Below are 19,828 nucleotides of genomic sequence, written 5' to 3'. Positions count from 1 at the left end.
TTTCTATTCTTTCTTGACCTCAGTTGGTGCCTCCTGTATGTGCTCAATTTCTAATTATTTTGTGCAACTACAAATGGGTCTATATCCCTTTGGAAGTGTAGCGTGTTCTTCATTGTCAATACTTTCATTTTCTATTATGGCAAGTATGCACTATAATAGTTTTCATCCACTTTCAACCCATTCTCCTCCATGGCCTTCTTAAACCCAATAAGAGCATTGTTTGTAGCTAGCTAATGGAGGTTTGAAGAAGGTTCATAGATTTATTTCACTTTATTGGAATGAATGTCAGCCTTTACTATTTCCTTCTTTTCCTTTTGTATGAGGGCTGGAAAACTTCGAATAGTCAGGACCTCTGCAATGATTTCTTATCAACAAAACTTAGATCCTCAAAGCACAACTTAGTCTTTGTATGGATCTCTAACTTTGTCATGAATAACTCAAAGAACTTGAGATAGACATCACCAATAGAGAAAAATGACTGCAACATCATTAGGAACCATTTCACTAGAACCATCAAGTGAACCCTATCCTCATCACCATCCTCCCCTTTGACAAATTTTGAATAGTTTTCTCATTCATGAAAATAGAGAAACTTTTAGTTTGTGAAATGATATCATGATGTATTCATAACTTTCTCCTTAACATCTGCTCTATGACAACCTTATTTTTTTACTATATTTTCTTAACGTTGATCAAATAGAATCTAGAATTATACGTGTATATTGCAATTAAATTCTTACACTCACACATATGTCTTGAAGATGCTTTATATATCACTTCTATATATTCATATCTCGTTGTGGAATTCAATGAATGAATCACTTGTATAAATTTATGTGTTCATTAAACTACATTGCTCATATCTATTTCTGCATGCTTGATCATATTTAAGCAATAACATGCTAGTTATGTATTCCTACACAGAAGCTTAAGTCAATACAGAGACTTTGATTTCCAACACTCCCTGATCACTTCTTCAAACCTCTTATACATTTCACTCCATCTACTTCCAATAAAGACCTTCATTAGACTATATGAATGTATATTCTTTTATTCTAAGATATTTCTTTTGCATCTTGGATAAAGGTTTGGACACTCTTAATTATATGTTTGATATCAGGTAACTCTGTACAATGTTGTAGTGCTTATATATGTATAAACCAGCTTTCTCATACAAAAATGTTATACAAGGGCTATCATATCTTAAGAATGATTTAGGTCATCATTACAAGCTAAGGACCAGAATAATTTAGGCCATCTTTTTTCTTGCACGATAATGGTAGTGCCTTTTCATGTGGTAGTTATGTCATGCTTTTCTCACTCTAGATATGTTGGGTGTATTGTTCTTTGGGATAAAGGGGTCAATAATTTGTATCTCTAGGACATCTAAACAGGTTCACCTTACCAACTTTCCCTCTTCTTTTGGAGGATTGATGATATGTGGATTCGAGGTGTCTTTAAGAGTTATTCCTTATGCCCCCAATATGCACTTAGTCCAATACTGATTTATTTTATCTGAGGATGCTTGTTACTGGTGGTTGACAACTTCTTTCAAAAAAAACCTTCCTTAACTTCACTCTTGAAGTTTCAGTAAAGGCTATTCACACTCTTATAGTCCATTTTAAATGTGTTTGGAAGGTTCTTGCAATAATTTAAAGTTGTTGTGTCAAGAATGTAAAAGCTGTCCAAAAAGTTGTAAAATGCAGCTTTTCAAAACTTGCTAAAGTTGCAAAACAATGTAAGAAGTGGGTGTTTAGTCCTAATACGTGGTTGGGTAGTTATGTCCAAGAAAACATTATAAAATGCTTGTGATAGGATGAATGGAAGTGTGTGGGTAAGTTAGAGGAAGAGTTTGAATGTGATAAAAAAATAAGCCTTTAAATAGCACCACCCTATAGGTATTTGGTGGATGGTAGAGAGCAAAGTCTATCATTTCTATTGTTATGAATTATCCTTCATGTACTGAGAAGGAGGGATTGATGAAGATAGAAGACCACCAATGTGTCAATTTTGTAATGTATTTTATTGAGAAAGGAATAAAGAGTTTGTTGTTTAGAATTAATTTATAGTTATTTGTTGCAGGCATGTTTCTTGCTACTATTTGGCATTTTTCTTATCATAATAACAAATTAGAATAAGAGAAAGCTTAAGACCTATTAAGCAAGAAGTAGATAAAAATATAGAAACATCTTTAGATCAATAAGTGGTGGACACTTGGGACAAAACTTATTAAGGAGGAAGTTAGAAAGACCTTAAAGTTAGAAAAAATTTAGAGGATGAGACAAAAGAGAAAGATATGATAAGAGTGCAAAAGACTATATACATTGAAAAAACAAGCAACATCACATCCATTTTTCTAAGCCCTTCCTTGCTTTGAATAAGAAGAATGACCATGGTTACTAAGTTCCATCATCTATGGTAGCATCTCTACTTCTATTTGAAGTTTCTTTGCTTGAGTTTTTGTTTAGGAAAATTTGTCTATCATGATTTAATCTCATGTTGCTTATGACTAAAGGATAATGTTACAAGTTCTCACAACTGGGCTTATTGTATACCTAATGGAAGAAGTTGGTCGACATCTTCTCCTTATGGTGAGAAAAATCTTGTAGTTATCATGATTTCATATTGTGTCATATGGGAACAAAGATTCAATGGTGGAGAGAACTAATATGTTTTATTTTTTTGTCAATAGGTCTCATTAGGAGGCATCACCATATGCCATTTTCTTTTTGGCCTCTCATTTTACTTGAAGGTAGTGTCACTAAAAGCCATATGTCATATCCTTCTTGGTCTCTCATTTTACTTGAATGCAGTGTCTCTAAAATTCCTAATGGTTGATTTGAATTTCTATGAAAAAATGCCTTCACTTTCTACTAAACACTTATTTGGTGGTATTATATGGTGCCTGATGGTATGGAATTTCTTAGCTGTCGAAAGCTAATTTCTAGTTTACTCTTATTGCAGAGCCATATGGAAGGAGCTTCTCAATATGAAACATTCTTCTATGTTTTAGCCTTAACAAGTTTGCTAGTAAGTTGGAAATTAAAACTCAAATATGAATATAGAAATTAGAAGTAATAGAACTCTTAAGTACCGTAGCTTTTAGGATTTTCTCCACATGCCAAAACTTGTATGCATTAACTAGATATTCTCTGTCATGTCATTCTCTTATCAATTTAAATGGGTGAAGGAATAATATTAACAGGTCACAGTGAGCTGCAATATTATTTGTCCCTTATGAATCAACATTTACCAATTAAGGCAGGTGGAGTTTTCTTAGACTGAAGCCAGGGACCAGGTGAACAAGGTGAACTAGGTGGAGATCCAGAATAGGAACCAAGAAGGAGTGGATAGTCAGAAGGACAATGAAGCTATAGAAACTTTGTAGGACCTGGAGAAGGACAACCAATATTCTGCTTCGCTTTTGGTTTTGTTCTTTGTTTTGGTTTCTGGCCTTTGCCTCTTGGCCTCGGGCCTTTTGTCTATTTTTGGCTTTTAGCAACAGTCTCTTGTTAGTTGTACTTTTTATTTTCCTTTCTGTTATGTTGTAAACTTTTGGGTTTTAGGATCCCTGTAAAACTTGTTTTACTTAATCAAAAACATTTACTTATTGAGAGCCAATTTATCTCAAAATTAGCAGATCATTTAAATGTAGAAATTTTTCTAGGTATAGTTCAAAATGCAGGGGAGGCATGCACATGGTTGGGATACACTTATCTTTACATTTGCATGCTTCGAAATCCAGTTCTATATGGTTTGTCTGCTTGCTGATGCTTTAGATAAAGATGATAGCTTAGAAGAAAGAAGGGAAAACTTGGTAAGCACAATGGTGGTTTTCAATTTTTGAGAGTAATTTAAATCACACATGAAATGACCTCTATTGCATGACCCCTACAACTGATCACTGTGTGCATGGTTGAGCTTCTTGCCTATGCTGAGCAACTCAAAGGACATCATAAACATAATTAGTAAGAAGCTAATCAAACCTATGTGGCAATTGACGTGGTTGAGCTTCTTGCCTATGCTAAGTACTCAAAGGACATCCTAAGCTTGATCATTAAGATGCTAATCAAACCCATGGCAATGGGGGTTGAGCTTCTTGCTTATGTGGAGTAACTCAAAGGACATCTTTAACTTAATCATTAAGATGTTATTCAAACCTATGGTTGTTGCATGCCATGTTTTTTAGGTTTTTGAGTATTTGGCATTGCTTAATTAGGTAGGTGATGTAAGGTTCAAATGCTAAATCATTATGTCCACAAGGACAAGAGGATGAGGGTTGGTATTTAAATCAAACATGAAATGACCTTTATTGCATGACCCCTATGTCGAGTAACTCATTGTGTGCATGGTTGTGGATGGCCCCTATGCTAAGTGACTCATTTTGTGCATGGTTGTGCTTTTTTCCTATGCTAAGTAACTCAAAGGGACATCCTAAACTTCATCAATTTGATGTGTGATCAAAATTGTCAAATTTGTGGTAGTTGCGGGGGTTGACCTTCTTGTGTATGCTGAGTAACTCAAATGACATCGTAAACTTCTAATCAAATCTGTGGTAGTTGCAGGGGTTGAGCTTCTTGCATATGCTAAGTAGCTAAAATGACATCTTAAACTTAAATCATGAAGATACTAATCAAATCTGTGGTAGTTGTGGGGGTTTTTTTAGGTTTTTGAGTATTTGACCAACCTTAATTGGGAAGGTGAGGTAAGGTTAAATGATATTATTACATCCATAAGCACAAGCGAGCTATGATATATTACCAAGAGATTGATTGGGCAAATGAAAGTAGGGTATTTCTAGATTGAGGACAATTATGTAGCAGTGTTGAGTAGGAAAAATGTTTTTTCCTTTGCTACCATAGAAGATGGCATTTTTTCACTTGATTATGCATCCATAAGTTGATTGCCACATTGCAATAAAAATAATCTCCATAACTTTTGCAAGAGGATTGGTTGAGAAAAATGTAAACACTTCCATCATTTTAGAAAGGGAAAATGTTCTTTTGAATATTTTTGGAGAATAAATGAGGTAACTCAAATTTCTAGAAAGCTAAACTTGGTTTTGTTTTTGTTTTTGGTTTTGATAATAGCAACATTTTTTCATAAACCTATCATAGGTAATCATGCTTAGGGTCATTAATGTGCCATCTATTTATGTAATTTTTCACTTAATAAATTTCAATCTATATAAGCATATACCTAGGCCAGTACACCTTATGATTGGCCTTGAACATATATCAAGATGGTTGTTGAATAGTGAATGCACATAACCTTGTACATTCAGACATAATAATTTTTGAATTGTGAATGACAATATATTGAGACACATTTTGCATGCTTTTTGCTAGTCTCATTAACAAACTATCTTTCAATGATTCCTTTTTTAGTTCATGATCCATTTAATGAATATATTTCAAGTGTTGGAAGTGGCTTGATCTGAATAGGGCCTAAGGGATTATTATAGGCTTATAAATCATTTGATATGATAGATGGATCCAAAACCAATCATAGTCCAAAGTTTGGTTTTTTAAAATGCTTGTAGCAATTAAATAAGAGTTAGAAATTCAAATTTTAGAAATCTAACAACTAGTTCAAGATTATGAGGGAAAATGATTTAAGGCCTTTAATGAGTTTGTAATGAATTGAAACCTGCATGGATTGGTTGGATAATTAAGAGACACTTAGCATTGCGTGGTCAAGGCATGAGATGAAGGGGAGTGTAGATTGGATTGGTATTCAAATGCAATATAGCAATTGATTTTTGGAAGGCATGGGATGAAGGGGAGTGCAGATTGGACTGGGATTGAAATGCTATAAAGCAATTGAGTTTTTACATTTTTCCTTTGTGATTTTGATTGCTCATTTGTTTCTTATCAACTTCTAATGATTAAGGAATACTAGTAGACTTTCCTAGAAGCATTGCATGATTTGAAGACACTTTAAAAGCATTTTCCTTTCACTTGCTATTGACAAGGTTAAAAGCATTACATTTTAATATTTTTTTGGAGTTTTTATAGAAAGAAATCATTCCATGACTGTATTAATATATTTGTCATGGAATGATCATAAAATTACATGTATGATATGATACTAATTAAGTTTTGCAAACTAGTGTTGAAAGTTGGTGATCACTATATGTTATCTAAAATTTGAAGTTCACATGTAGTCAAGAAATTCATTGTGATATGGGCTCTTATAAGGGTTAAAATGCAATACCCCTGAGTCTTAGTTGAGCAATTATGAAAAAATTTATTTTGTTGAGATAATCCTCATAAAAAGCTCTTTTTTAATACCATTTATCGATGTTCTATAAAAGATATTTTTTAATACCAATGTAATCAACAACATATGAACTCTATTAATATTTCCATCCTCCTTGCATCCCTTGCATACTAACTTAAGCCTATCGGGGTGTAAAATAGGCTAAGTGTCATCCTTGTCTTAGATAACAGAAGGGGACATGACAGGTGTAGTATCAAGGGCCAATATTTTATTATAAACTCTTAATGCACATTCCTTTTCATTATATGTATCATAAATTCATGACAACATAGTTACTTCTGTAATGTTACAATTCAAGGGATCTTTGACGCTTCAATATTTTCTTAATATTGGCTCTAGATGACTTGTCCTATAACTTGGAGTAAGAGGGATAGTTTTCTAAGTGTTTGTCATTATTACTTCAGTGGTATCAAATAAAAAACAAACCAAATCATTGCTGACAATTGTATGAGAAAATGCTTTAATTGAGACTGGTGTGTTTACAAAATTATGTATCTTCCATAAAATTGTATCGATGCCTTTGGGCTTGAGAACAAGAGTACAATTTATTGTGTTGAGTGTTTTGTTTGTTGCTTGAGCATTTTTTTTGAGAGGTTGTCGCGGACTAGTGCAATAGCTTAAGTGTTTGACAAAATATCCTTGCAAGAAGTTGTGTATATTTTGGTTCAATTCTAGACAGGAATCTTATACAACTACACATATATGATAGAATAGGCCTTTTATTGTCTATTCATTTAATTCATAACTAATGATAGCTACTTTTACTATTTTTTTGCCTAGACCAATTTCACATCCAAGCCAGCACAGATTATTGTAGCAATGTATAAAGCCTAGAAAATTGCAGTGTTTGCATTTTTGTGGGGATAAAGTTCTTCAATAGTAAATCCTAAACATTTGACATTGGACCCCAATGTTAGAGTTGGCTTCTATTTGAACTGGGGGACATAATTGGAAAGGTTAATGACAATATTGACATCTGATATGCCTATGTGAAATACATACAAAGATGAGAACAACATATATATGGTCTGCTATAAATTCCAAAGTTTTTTTTGAATTGAAAGACTTAGTAAATTTGTATTTGGGTTATATGTCCCAATTTGAAAATGTTGTCACATCATTATATTTTGAATGATAAGAAGTATTATTTCTATTTATTGTTTATTTATGATTTCAGTTATGGAAATTGAGCTGTTGGAAAAATTGCATGTGTGAAACAAAATGTCATGACCTATATTGTTGTAAATTGAGAGAGAAAAGCATTTATTTAGGCCTATGTTGTTCCAACCTGTACATTTAATTTATGGTTGTCTAATTATAGTGCCAAAGGTTAGGATTGTAGAGCAAACATCATGTGGAAAAGGGTGATAAAATATAATGAATGTCTGTGACATGGTTTTTTAATTAGATCAAGGATTTCTTTTGACTCCCTTAACATACACCTTGACAAATTGTAACACTACAATGCTAGAAATTTAAGAAACAATTATAGGATGAAATTTTCCCGATGGAGGTGAAGACTTGCTCTATGCAAGAGGATGCTTGTAAGTGGTCTTCTTGCTATAACTGCTAGAGTAAGGGTTGGAAGTTTGATATGACCCCCTTCTTCCAATCCTTTCCTTTTCTATTCCTAAAGAGGTGGACTCTTTTATATTGAGGTGGAAAGGAGGTTCACATAGAGGGAGTAGTTAAACTTTGGGGGTGACCCTATTCTTATGGAAGATTTTGGGTACCATTTTAAAACCCAATGTTAAGGCTGAGGGAACCTTTCAAAATTCCCTTGTTTTTAAGGAACCTTAATATTTATATTGAATGTGTGCCCCTTGTGGCCTTAACTTGTAATAGCCAGCACCCATGTTCATATGCTATTGGTAGCATTTTTTGATGATACTCCTCATAATCAATAATGGCATCATAACCATAATGATGACAAAGATCATCTAGACTTTCCTCAACTCAACTTGTATGATGAGCTTCTATGTGCATTATTTAACAAATCTACCCATGAAATGGATGTTGTTTGATCTCAAAAGTGTGAAATCATTATCAGGCTAGGATGAATTTTATTTTTTGTTGATAGTAAAAGTGCTCTTAAGAGAAAAAGAAGCAATTTCATGACTTTCTCTTTTAAGGGATTCAAGGGGAGTGCAAATAGATACTATGTTGTGAAGGAGGAGTTTTAAAAAGCTCTGGAAGGTGGTGAAAAAGTGGGGACAGCAAGGAGGCTGCCCAAACCCTTAAAACCCTCATTTTTAACAACTCTGTTGTACAATCATTTGAAGACTTGAGACCTCAAAAATCCTTGAGAATGGGTCTAATGTAGCAAATCTTCTTTAGAGTAGGCAAGTTGAATCTTTGAGGGGAAGGAGATATAATCCCTACAAATTTGTAAGGAGGCCTAATTGGGGCTCTTCTAGTAGCCCTATTTGTGAAGAAACTATGTAATCAAGTATGAACCCATCCTTACCATCAGTTTAGACATGTTGAAAGTGTTCCAAAAAACATCTTAAATCTCGTGGAAACCTTGGTTGGACTAGGAAATATTGTTGAAGGAAGTAAAAAAAGCCAGACATTAGTCAGAGAACATTTTCTTTATGATGGGAAATTTTTTCCATTTAAAAGATTAGAGATATTAGATGAATTAGAGTTACATTTACTGTATGCTCATAGACAATCAAGTCATTTTAATGGTTAATTAGGTTTTTCATTCCTAATTCTAGGTTAACTGTTCAACTTCACATTACCTTTCCCAACTTGTTTCTAATAGCTTTCACAACTTATTTAATTAGAGTAGCTAATGCCTAAACCATAGCAGGTTTAGGCTATGACATTATCATTGGATCTCAAGCTAGTCAAAGATGCTATCTTTGGGTTCTCTTTCAATCACCATGACTTTGCTTTGTTGCTACACTTTTATCATTGTGCATTTGAAAGTAAATATTTTGCTAATAAAACTACAACCAAGGAGCAATCTGTAGTGGTTGAAATACTCTTTTATTACCTCTTAATCAATTCTTCAAAGGACCAAAGAATCTATCTTAGGAAAATTGCTAATAAAAACTTCAAATGAGTGTGAATGAAATTTGAATATAGAGACAATAGACCATGGTTATCTCAAAGTTGGGTCTTGCTAATGGACTAGAAAATGTGGTTTTGTATTTTGATTCTCTTATCATCAGTTATTGTGATTTCTCTATAACATTATGGATTCTGGAATCTTGAAGTGTCTAAGTATTCATTTTCCCAAAATACATCCATATCCTTGCAAATGTCAAATTCTCCATGAGATGGTTCCAATATCATAGACACACTTTTAATTTGTACAAAATCTCTTAGCACTGAGGTATACTATATATTTTTTTCCCCACCTGTGTGTGATATTTTATATGAGTTTTTTTAAATCTTCACAAAGGTTTTCTTGAGAACACAAGAGAAGAGTGTGCTATTGATGTTATCTCTCTTTATAGACACACACATGGCCTTATAGATATCTGTACTTAGCATATCAAAATTCCATGGAGAGAAGATCCTTTTTAATGTTGGGACATATTTTGTTTCACTTTGTTTTATATCTACTACCCTATACTACATCTATTAGTCTTGTTTTCCTGATTTTGTACATTGATGGCTAGTAGGGGTTATTTCCTCACATGAATCTGTATAATTCATTGGTATAAAATCCATCTTTTTCGATCAAAGAGGGAACCAGTAACTGGTTTATTTTTAATTAGAAACTAATGGTTGTGATAGATCAGCAAAGGACTTGGTGGGGAATATGAAGAAGGCACTTTGAGTTACTAATGATATGAAGTATTGTTGAGGTCTAATCATCTATGTATACTTAGGTCAAATCATTTTGTATATATATACTTCTAAGTTTCTAATGGCATTTTAAAATTTCTTGAGTATAGGCCTATATTGAAGTTGTTGAAGGAATGCTGATAGATGATGTCAATTCTAACAAAGCAATCAATTTACATGGGGCTGAATTTATTCTATGCCAGAACAACAAAACTTAGAACCTTAATGTTTTGACTCATTATAACACTAGAAGGTGTGAAAAAACTTCAATATATGTTTGATGTATCCATTTCTTTGTGAACTCTACATGATTCTAACATAACTTAGTGATGTGTTTGGCCAGTCTTGCAACTGCTAGATATGGTATTGCTCTTGGTGTGATTCGTGCACTTCTTTTTGAGGAATTGTTAGAGGCTGCTTTTTGTATAGAGACAAGACCATTCAACCAGGTACTGTGGATGGTTCTTTGTTAATTTCTATGAACAAACCTTATATTTTAATCTATAAGAATTCACTTCATGTCAAAAAACTTCAAGAAAATTATTCAGTGTTGTTTGTATCTAGATTCTAATAATTAATGTAACTTGAAAAATTATCACAAAAAATTTTGACTCGAAAAGTTATCATAGATTATTTCAATTTAAAAAGTCATCTACTTCAACATATGTAGTGATTTCTACCTGCCAATTGATTATTCATTTGATGCCAAGAGACTATTTTGGTTATTATTTGATTAAGGGTCCTCTCTAAACATAGAGAGTGTATTTATGGTTGACAATTTCACAGGCTTACTGATTATTGAAGAGATTAGGTGGAAAATTTCACAATATTTTATTTCAGCTAGTCCTACTTGTGCTACTATTTTTGGTTTTCAAAAGCAACATAAGTTTTTGATTATCATTTTCCCAAGAAACTTCCCTGTTGTATCCCTCGAAGTTGATGAAACATGAAAAATGCTAAACATTTTGATCCAACTTTGCATTTTATTGAAATTCCATATCTAAACAAATTTATTGTTAGAGTAAAGCGTTGATTTAATTTCATTTATTAAATTCGCTTTACTCCCTTCTTAAGATTTTACTTTATGCACCTTTTGCATCTCTATTTAATAATTAATTAGTAATTATTAAATAGATTTTCCTTTTTAGGTTACCCTTTTTCAAGTTTTGATCTCCTTTTATAAGGATTGATCTCCTTTGTATTTGACTATCTTTTCCATTTTTGAAAATACAATTAGCATATTTTTTAGAGCAAAACCCTTTGCCTTCTCTTGTCTTTTTCTTTTGTGATATGTTTTTGCATGTAGGTATTCGAAGGATTTATGAATTTGTGTTGAAGGCCAATGGGGGGCCTTGTCATTTTTTTGCGATAACTCTCACATACGGGGGTCTTTTTCAATTCTAAAACAAGTGTCGGAAAGATGATTTTGAGGCGAACATAATGGAGAAGGAATTTTTGGATTTTTTTTCTAGATTGATACCTATTTTTGGCATTTGAAGTCTGTTGATGACTTCTATCTTTCGAGGGGCATAACTTCTTCATTATAGCTCCATTTTTTGATCCGAAAAAAACACCAAAAAACTCTTTTCGAGCACTTTCCAGATTCTTAGTCTTTTCACCAGTATTTGGTACCAAGTATTTTTGATTCATATCTAAAGTTTTTTTGCTCTTATCTCATTTACATAATCTATTTGTAAGTTGGGGTTCGGTTTATTGCATTGTGGGGGGCATTTTTATATTATTTTTTGTTATTATATCAGTATATCAGAAAACAAAAAAAAAACCCTTTCTAAAACAATTGCTGAGACCACTTCTTCTCTAAAACTTCTGACGCCTCATAATTATCACACCTGGAAGACTTCAATGACTCAGCTTCTCTGATCAAAAGGGTTGTGGTTATGTTTAGATGCAATTCAACTTGTTTTTCAGAGGCCTTTTGAGATTATGCAGCATCGAAACAAAATGGATGAGGCAATTAGATTGATTGCATCACAGGTATCGGATAGTTTACAGTTTCATTTGGACGGGTGTAATACTCCTCTGGCTATGTGGACCAAGCTTTAGGGCTTGTTTGGTACTATAAATGAGTTTAGGGCACTTCAGATAGAAACAAAACTTACATCACGTGCATCGGATTCCTTTCTGACTATTGATGACTTCTTGACGAAGTTTACTCAACAGAGATCCTTGTTGTAGAGTTGTGAAAAGATGAAGACTAATACTGAGTGCATCTATTTAATTCTCTCAAAGCTTCAAGGGAATTTTGAGATATTTTCTTTCACATTCTATTCCACCAAAGATGCTTTGGGGAATCAATTTGTTGTGCCTTCTTTTGAGGTCTTTTGTGATTGCTTGACTAGAGAGCAGTCAAACTCACACAGTTGGATACTATGACTGGTTCTAAGACAAAGGCATTGGTAGCTCAGACATCTACAGGAAAGCCAAAGCAAAAACAAAAGTATAAGATAGATTCAACAGGTAGTGAGAGTTCCTACAAGCCTCCTCCCAAATTAGATGCTCGGAAACCCTCTCACAAGGGTAATACTTATAAGTCTAGTGAGTCTTCCTCCAAGACTAAGAAGTATACAGGTGAACCTTGCAGTTTTTGTGGCAAGGAAGGACATCCAATTTTTAGGTGTTGGAAATGTCTTGAGGCATTAGAGGAGGCCATGCAGCAATCCAGTATTGCTTCTCTAAAGCCTCCACCTCCACCTATAGGGAAAGGCCATGCTCTTTCTACACGCGCATTGTCTTCTCCAGCTTCTTGGATTCTTGATTCTAGAGCTTCCCATCATATGACACAATCACCTGATTTGGTTACCTCACTTGCTCAGAGTGTTACTACATAGATTTTAGTTGGTGACTGTTCTCAGCTTTCAGTCACAGGTTTAGGAACTATCTCTTTAGAGGGTGGTTCACTACAAGATGCTCTCTTGGTTCCAGCCATTTCTACAAACCTCCTATTTGTCTTTCAGATTTGTCATTTAGGCTCTAGAAAGATAGTTGAGTTCTCACCACATGATGTGGTTATTCAAGACCTCCATGATCTTGATTTGGTTATTGCTACAGGGAGTGTTGATCTTCAATCTCACTTATATCAGTTTGATGGCTTTGAGAGCTTTGATTGTACAGGTGTTTCTCTCATTGCTCATGCAGACATAGTGAGCAAACTTTGGCATGAACGTTTTGGCCATGTCAACTATAGATACTTACAGCAGATGAGTACACAAGAGCTAGTGATTGGATTACCTCAAATCTCTTGCACTAATGGTGTGTGTCACGGTTGTGCACTTGGCAAACATCACAGAGATCCTTTTCCAGTAGGTTGATCCACATGTGCCAAGGCACCATTGGAGTTGATACATAGTGATCTTATGTCATTTCCCACTCCATCTTTTTCAGGTGCTCGATATGTGCTCACCTTCATTAATGACTTCTCCAGACGCACTTGGGTGTACTTTTTGAAGTACAAGTCTGATGCCTTTGATTCATTTCAAATCTTTAAGACCTTTGTGGAGAAGTAGTTTGGTCTTTCAGTCAAGTGTATCCGCACTGACAATGGGGGGGAATATGTGAATCAATCTTTCAAAGATTTTTGCATTGAGTATGGTTTACAGCATCAGTTCTCTATTCCCCATACACCTCAGCAGAATGGGGTTGCTGAGAGAAAGAATAGGACATTACGGGAGATGGCCAATTGTATGATACAGTCTCGTGCTATGAGTTCTTCATTATGGGCTGAGGCTATCAACTGTGCCAACTATATTCAAAATTGGATGCCTCATAAGGCATTGTGACACATGACTCTTGAGGAGGCTTGGACTCATGTCAAGCCTGATGTTTCTACTTTCTGCATTTTTGGTAGTGAGGCTTGGGTATTTATTCCAGATGCTCAACGGAAAGCCATGGAGAAGAAGAGTTGACCACTCATTTTTGTTGGCTACTATTAGGATGTAAAAGTGTATAGGTTGTTTGATCCTGATTCCAGAGATGTCTTGTTTCGACGAGATGATCAATTTGATGAGCGTTATCCTTCTATGGATCCTCCATCTTCAGCTTCTTCTTTATTACCCAGTTCTTCATCTACTTCTCTACAGGATTATGCCTCCTCTGAGGAAGATCTTGAGTTTGATCCCCCTTTTCCTCCTCCATCGAATGTTCCATGAGTGCCCAAGTGGGCTCATGATACTGTTGATGTAGCTAGAACTCTGGTAGGTGATCCTACAAATGTTCGTCGTACTCGTTCTTAGACTGCAGGTAGTGGCCTTTTGAGTCATGCCATTTTTTATGATCCTCAAAATTTTTCACGGGCGACAGGACACTCAGAGTGGGATAGGGCTATGGATGAGGAGTACTTTTCTTTGATGAAGAACCACACATGGGATCTGTGTCCTCTTCCGAAAGGAAGAATGTTGGTTTGGTGTCGTTGGGTGTACCGTACCAAGTATGTTGTAGATGGTTCTATTGATAGGTACAAGGCACATCTTGTTGCAAAGAGTTTCACACAGGTTGAGGGTATTGATTACTCTGAAACCTTTGCCCCTGTTGCCAAGATGAACTCTATTCACCTTGTACTCTCTCTAGCAACTTCACAGGGATGGACAATTTTTTAGATGGACGTGAAGAGTGCCTTTTTGCATGGAGACCTACATGAGGAGATCTATATGGAGTAGCCTCATGGTTTTTTGCAGGACTCTTCATTGGTATGTCAGCTTTGAAGGTCTTTATATAGTCTCAAACAGGCCCCTAGGGCTTGGTATGAGAAGATGAATTCCTTTTTGCTTGCTTCCCACTTCACACGATGTCATTCTGATCCTACAGTTTACATTCAACATCATGGGTCTGACTTATTGATACTTGTGCTTTATGTTGATGACCTCATCATCACAAGAAGCTCAATCTCCATGATACAAGGTGTTCAACAAGCATTGAGAGAGCAGTTTGAGATGACAGATCTTAGCCTTCTGCACTATTTTTTGGGCCTACAGGTTGTTCAGTCTTCAGACGAGATAGCCATACTCCAGCAGAAGTATGCTCATGATATGCTTCAGATATTTGACATGCTTGATTGCAAGCTTGCCCCCACACCTTTTCAGTCAAGTGTTGTTTTATCTACCACTTGCTCTACTCCTACAGTGGATTCCACTCTATATAGATAGCTTGTGGGTAGTTTGTTGTACTTGACACACACACACGTCCTGATATTTCCTTTGCTGTTGGACTTGTCTCTGGATTCTCCCATGATCCTCATGAAAGTCATTGGCAAGCATCCAAATGTATCTCAAGGTATATTAGAGGTACAACATGTTATGGAATTCACTACACATTAGGGGATCCTCACATTGTTGGTTTCACAGATTCAGACTGGGTTGGTGAGATTGATGATCACAAGTCTACTTCTGGTTTTGTATTTTGTCTTGGTTCTAGTCCTATCACATGGTCTTGCAAATAGTAGCATGCTCATGCATTATCATCTAAAGAGGCAAAATACAGGGCAGCTATATTAGCTAGTCAGGAGGTTTTGTGGCTTTGACAGTTGATGACAGAGTTTGGATCTCCTCCTGATAGTCCCACCCTTCTATGGTGTGACAGTCAGAGTGCTATACACATTTCATGCAACCCTATTGAGCATCAACGGACCACGCACATTGAGCTTCACATGCACTTCATCAAGCATCTCATTCAAGATGGTGCTTTGAGCTTGGAGTACATTCCTACTACTGAGCAGGTTGCAGACATCTTCACTAAACCTTTTGCATCCCTGCAATATCTTCAGCTGTGTTCTATGCTTGGGGTGAAGGAAGTTGTCCTTGGGGATCTCAGTGATGAGTCCTTCCTTCCTTCTTTTAACTGCTATCTCTTTTTGGAGTAGAGTTTTTCCCACTGGGTTTTCTCTATTTCTCCGTTTCATAGAGATTTAGTTGTTATTGGGTACCTCATTAGGCCTTGTTGCTGGGACCCAAGTTTTCTTTAAGATTTGCATTGTAGTTTCCTTGCTCTTTTTGCATTGTTTGTAGCTGCATTGTTGCTCATCTTAAGGGGGGGTGTTAGAGTAAAGCGTTGATTTAATTTCATTTATTAAATTCACTTTACTTCCTTCTTAAGATTTTACTTTATGCACCTTTTGCATCTCTATTTAATAATTAGTTATTAATTATTAAATAGCTTTTCCTTTTTAGGTTACCCTTTTTTGGGTTTTGATCTCCTTTTTATTTGACTATCTTTTCCATTTCTGAAAATACAATTAGCATATTTTTCAGAGCAAAACCCTTTGCCTCCTCTTGTCTTTTTCTTCTGTGACAGGTTTTTGCATGCAAGTATTCGAAGGCTTTGTGGATTTGTGTTCATCAAATCCTTCATTTATCACGTATGATTTCAATATCAAGATTTATATTAACTTGAAGATTTTTTGCATTTCTTTTAGGGATCAAGTCTCACCGCATATGAATTGGTCCATGATCACATACCTACAGTCCTTATAGCAGATTCTGCAGTAGTGGCATTGCAAAAGTTAGGTCATGCAAATGCTATAGTTGTAGGAGCATATAGGATTGGAGCTAATGGTATGTAGAATTACTATTAATATCTTGTAATTTTTTTACTATGATATTTGAAATTAATGTTAATCAAATTAAATATCATTAGATGATTGGCCAAAAGAATTTTGCCAACAACATTTGTTCTTGTATGTTAAGGCTTGCTAAGTTGGTATTATATTTTCATAGGTGACATAACAAATAAAATAGGGACATATAATCTAGCACTCTCAGCTTTCCACCATCATATCCCATTTTATGTAGCTACTCCTCTAACCTCAGTGGATCTCTCAATTTCCTCTAGTGGGTATATAATAATTGAAGTGAGGTCACCAAAAGAACTAACTCATGCTCTTGGTGGCCAAGGTCAACAAGTAGCTCCATCTGGGTTTTTTGTTTGGAACCCTGCTTTTGATATTACCCTTGCAAATCTTATCTCAACCATTATAATTAAAAAGGTGCATTGTCATATCTACTCTTTTGTGAATAAACTGTAATTTTGAAAAAAATACTATTTGATCTCAAACTTGGTTTTCTTCATTTCATACATTGTACAATTGCAACCATGATATATATTTTGGCATATAAAATTTAAAATTTATTGTGTAAAATAGGGCATCATTACAAAGAAGGATCCAACTTCTGTGTTTGACGTAAAGGAGTTCATAGAGAGCGTTTCCTAAGGAGCGGACAAAGGATACATTCGACAAGTGCAACTATGATTTCCATAACAATTTAAAGAAACTAAAGTACTCTTTAGTCATTAAATTCTAAAAAAGAGCAAAATGATTGCACAAGTAAACTTCAAAAGTAGTTGTTCCACAGTAAACTTCAAAAATAGTTGTTCCAAAGCTAAAGTTCTTGTGGGATAAAATGCATAATTTTCATATAGTGGTGTTTAGTTTAGGATACTTTTCTTCTTCAACTTATGTGTTGTACTATACCATACTTTGAAAACTGACTATCGTGAATATGAAATTCCTTTGTTACTTTGATTATATAATATATCATTATTCACAGTTGAAATTTTTTTTGTCAACTTTGGAAATATCAAGAGTGCATAATGAGGCATGTTACACTTCAATAGTTCTACTTTTGCTTACATTCTTGGATGCTTTCATTTCAAAGAATATATGTCCATGCTATATGTTTATGTTCTTCTTTGTTCCATGTTGTATCAAGCAATTGTTTCTTATCCAAGCTATTTAATTTGCAACCTTTTAAATCTCTGCAAAGATAAAGTTGGATCAAGAGAATTTTTCTTCTCAAAAGTGTCCTCTGATTGTAAAGCAAACGATTTACAATTAGAGGACACCTTTGAGAAGAAAAATTCTCCCCTCCAACTTTATCTTTGACCACTTTACAATCAGAGGAAACCTTTAAGAAGAAAAATTCTCCTGCTCCAACTTTATCTTTATAGAGATTTAAAAGGTTGCAAATTAAATGGTTTGGATGAGAAACAATTTCTTGATACAACATTAAAAAAAATTGACCAAACATTGGTAGAAATTTTGACCAATTCTTGATAGTTTTCTACCAATAATTGGTCAAAATTTCCACCAATTATAAAAAAATTTCACCAAACATTGGTGGAAATTTCAAACAATTCTTAATAGTTTTCTACCAATACTTGGTTGAAATTTCCACCACTTATTAAAAAAAATTGACCAAACATGGGTGAAAATTTTGACCAATTCTTGATAGTTTTCCACCAAGAATTGGTCAAAATTTCCACCAATTTTAAAAAATTTCAACCAAACATTGGTGGAAATTTCGACCAACAATGACAAATTAGAGCTAGCAAAAATTAAAAAATTTTGATGAATGTATTGGCAAAAATTTTGACCAACGTGCAGGTTGGTCAAAATTTTGATGAGAAAAATTACCACAAACTACTTGGTCAAAAATTTGACCAACCTACGTCGAAGTTTCCACCAAAATTTGTCAAAAATTGAGTTCAAATTTACTAGTGAAAAGCATGTTGAAATATCCCACAGCATAAAAGAATATCCCACTACCCCACTTATTCCCCTACATGATCCACTTTTACCATTCACTCCATCCAATGACCAATCACCATCCCCTCCATATCCAAATCCTACCATCATACCTACTCCATCTCAAGATCCATTCCCATCAACTCATCCAAATCAAGACCCTATCCTTCCATCCCCTCTGCTTCATGCTTATACATACCCTATAATCCATAATGATAGATCCATTGAAGAAGAACTAACTATCATATCTAAAGCTTTGACTCCTTCAGCTAGCAATGGAATCACATCTTGTGTTCCAAATAATGAACATCATATTGAAGAAAGAAATAAAAGTGTATCTCTAGATGTTGGTATCCCCTCTATCCATGCATGGTCACTAGTCCTTCCATCTCCACCCCAAAATCCCCATCCATCTTGTTCTCCATCTATTTTGGGCCCTTATCCTACTACTTATTTCCAACCCTCCATTTTGGGTCCAGAGATCCCTTATCTAAATCCCCCATCCTTTCCATCCATCTTGGGTCCTTATATGCCTAATATGGATCCTTTATCTCCTCCTATTTTGGGACCTACTTCCTCACTTCCATCTATTTTAGGTCCTTATCCTTCATTCCCTCCATCCATTTTGGGCAATTATATGCCTCCATATCCTGTATTCCAATCCATCATTCCATCCCCTCACATCCACAAGCTAGATCATAAAAAACACTCATCCTTGAATCCCTTTCAATCTTCAACCTCTATCATTCCATCCACAATCCCTCCATATCCTCCATGCTCTTGTTCCCATACCATGGCTAATAGAAGCAAACTAGATACCAAAATAAAAAAATCATAAGTCCAAAAATCCACAAAAATCCAAGTTTTGACATGTCCCTTCTAAAATACATCTTCCCGAAGAGAAGCATTTGATCCAAATCAAAGAAAAAGTCAAGAGGCCATAAAGGCCCAAGCTGAAAAAGTTAAAAATCATGTGGATACCTAGGATGCTCATAAAAGAATTTCATCTCAAAGAAAAATCTCAATTGGCATCCATTCCCACTACTCAAAAAGCCTCATCCATTAATACTTTATCCAAATCTCCATATATACATCTATCATTCCCCCAATCCACTCTTAGTCCATATGCTTCTTATCCTAAATTTCCCTTCCTCCATATTCCAACTTTACTTGTAGTCCTTATATATTTTTTTCTCCATTTTCTCCTTCACC

General features: G+C 34.9%; 1 pseudogene; it reads left to right on the top strand.

Annotated features, from left to right (window-relative positions):
* The window catches only part of LOC149578253 (methylthioribose-1-phosphate isomerase-like), a 69,073-nt pseudogene extending 51,771 nt beyond the window's left edge, over positions 1-17,302 (top strand).
* Positions 17,303-19,828: the final 2,526 nt, after the last annotated feature.

This window comes from Cupressus sempervirens, chromosome 1 (assembly GCF_028749045.1).
Source record: "Cupressus sempervirens isolate cs-2001-9-10 chromosome 1, ASM2874904v1, whole genome shotgun sequence".
Taxonomy (NCBI): domain Eukaryota; kingdom Viridiplantae; phylum Streptophyta; class Pinopsida; order Cupressales; family Cupressaceae; genus Cupressus; species Cupressus sempervirens.
The sequence above is the reverse complement of the archived record's forward strand: the minus strand, read 5'-3'. Positions and strand labels throughout refer to the sequence as shown.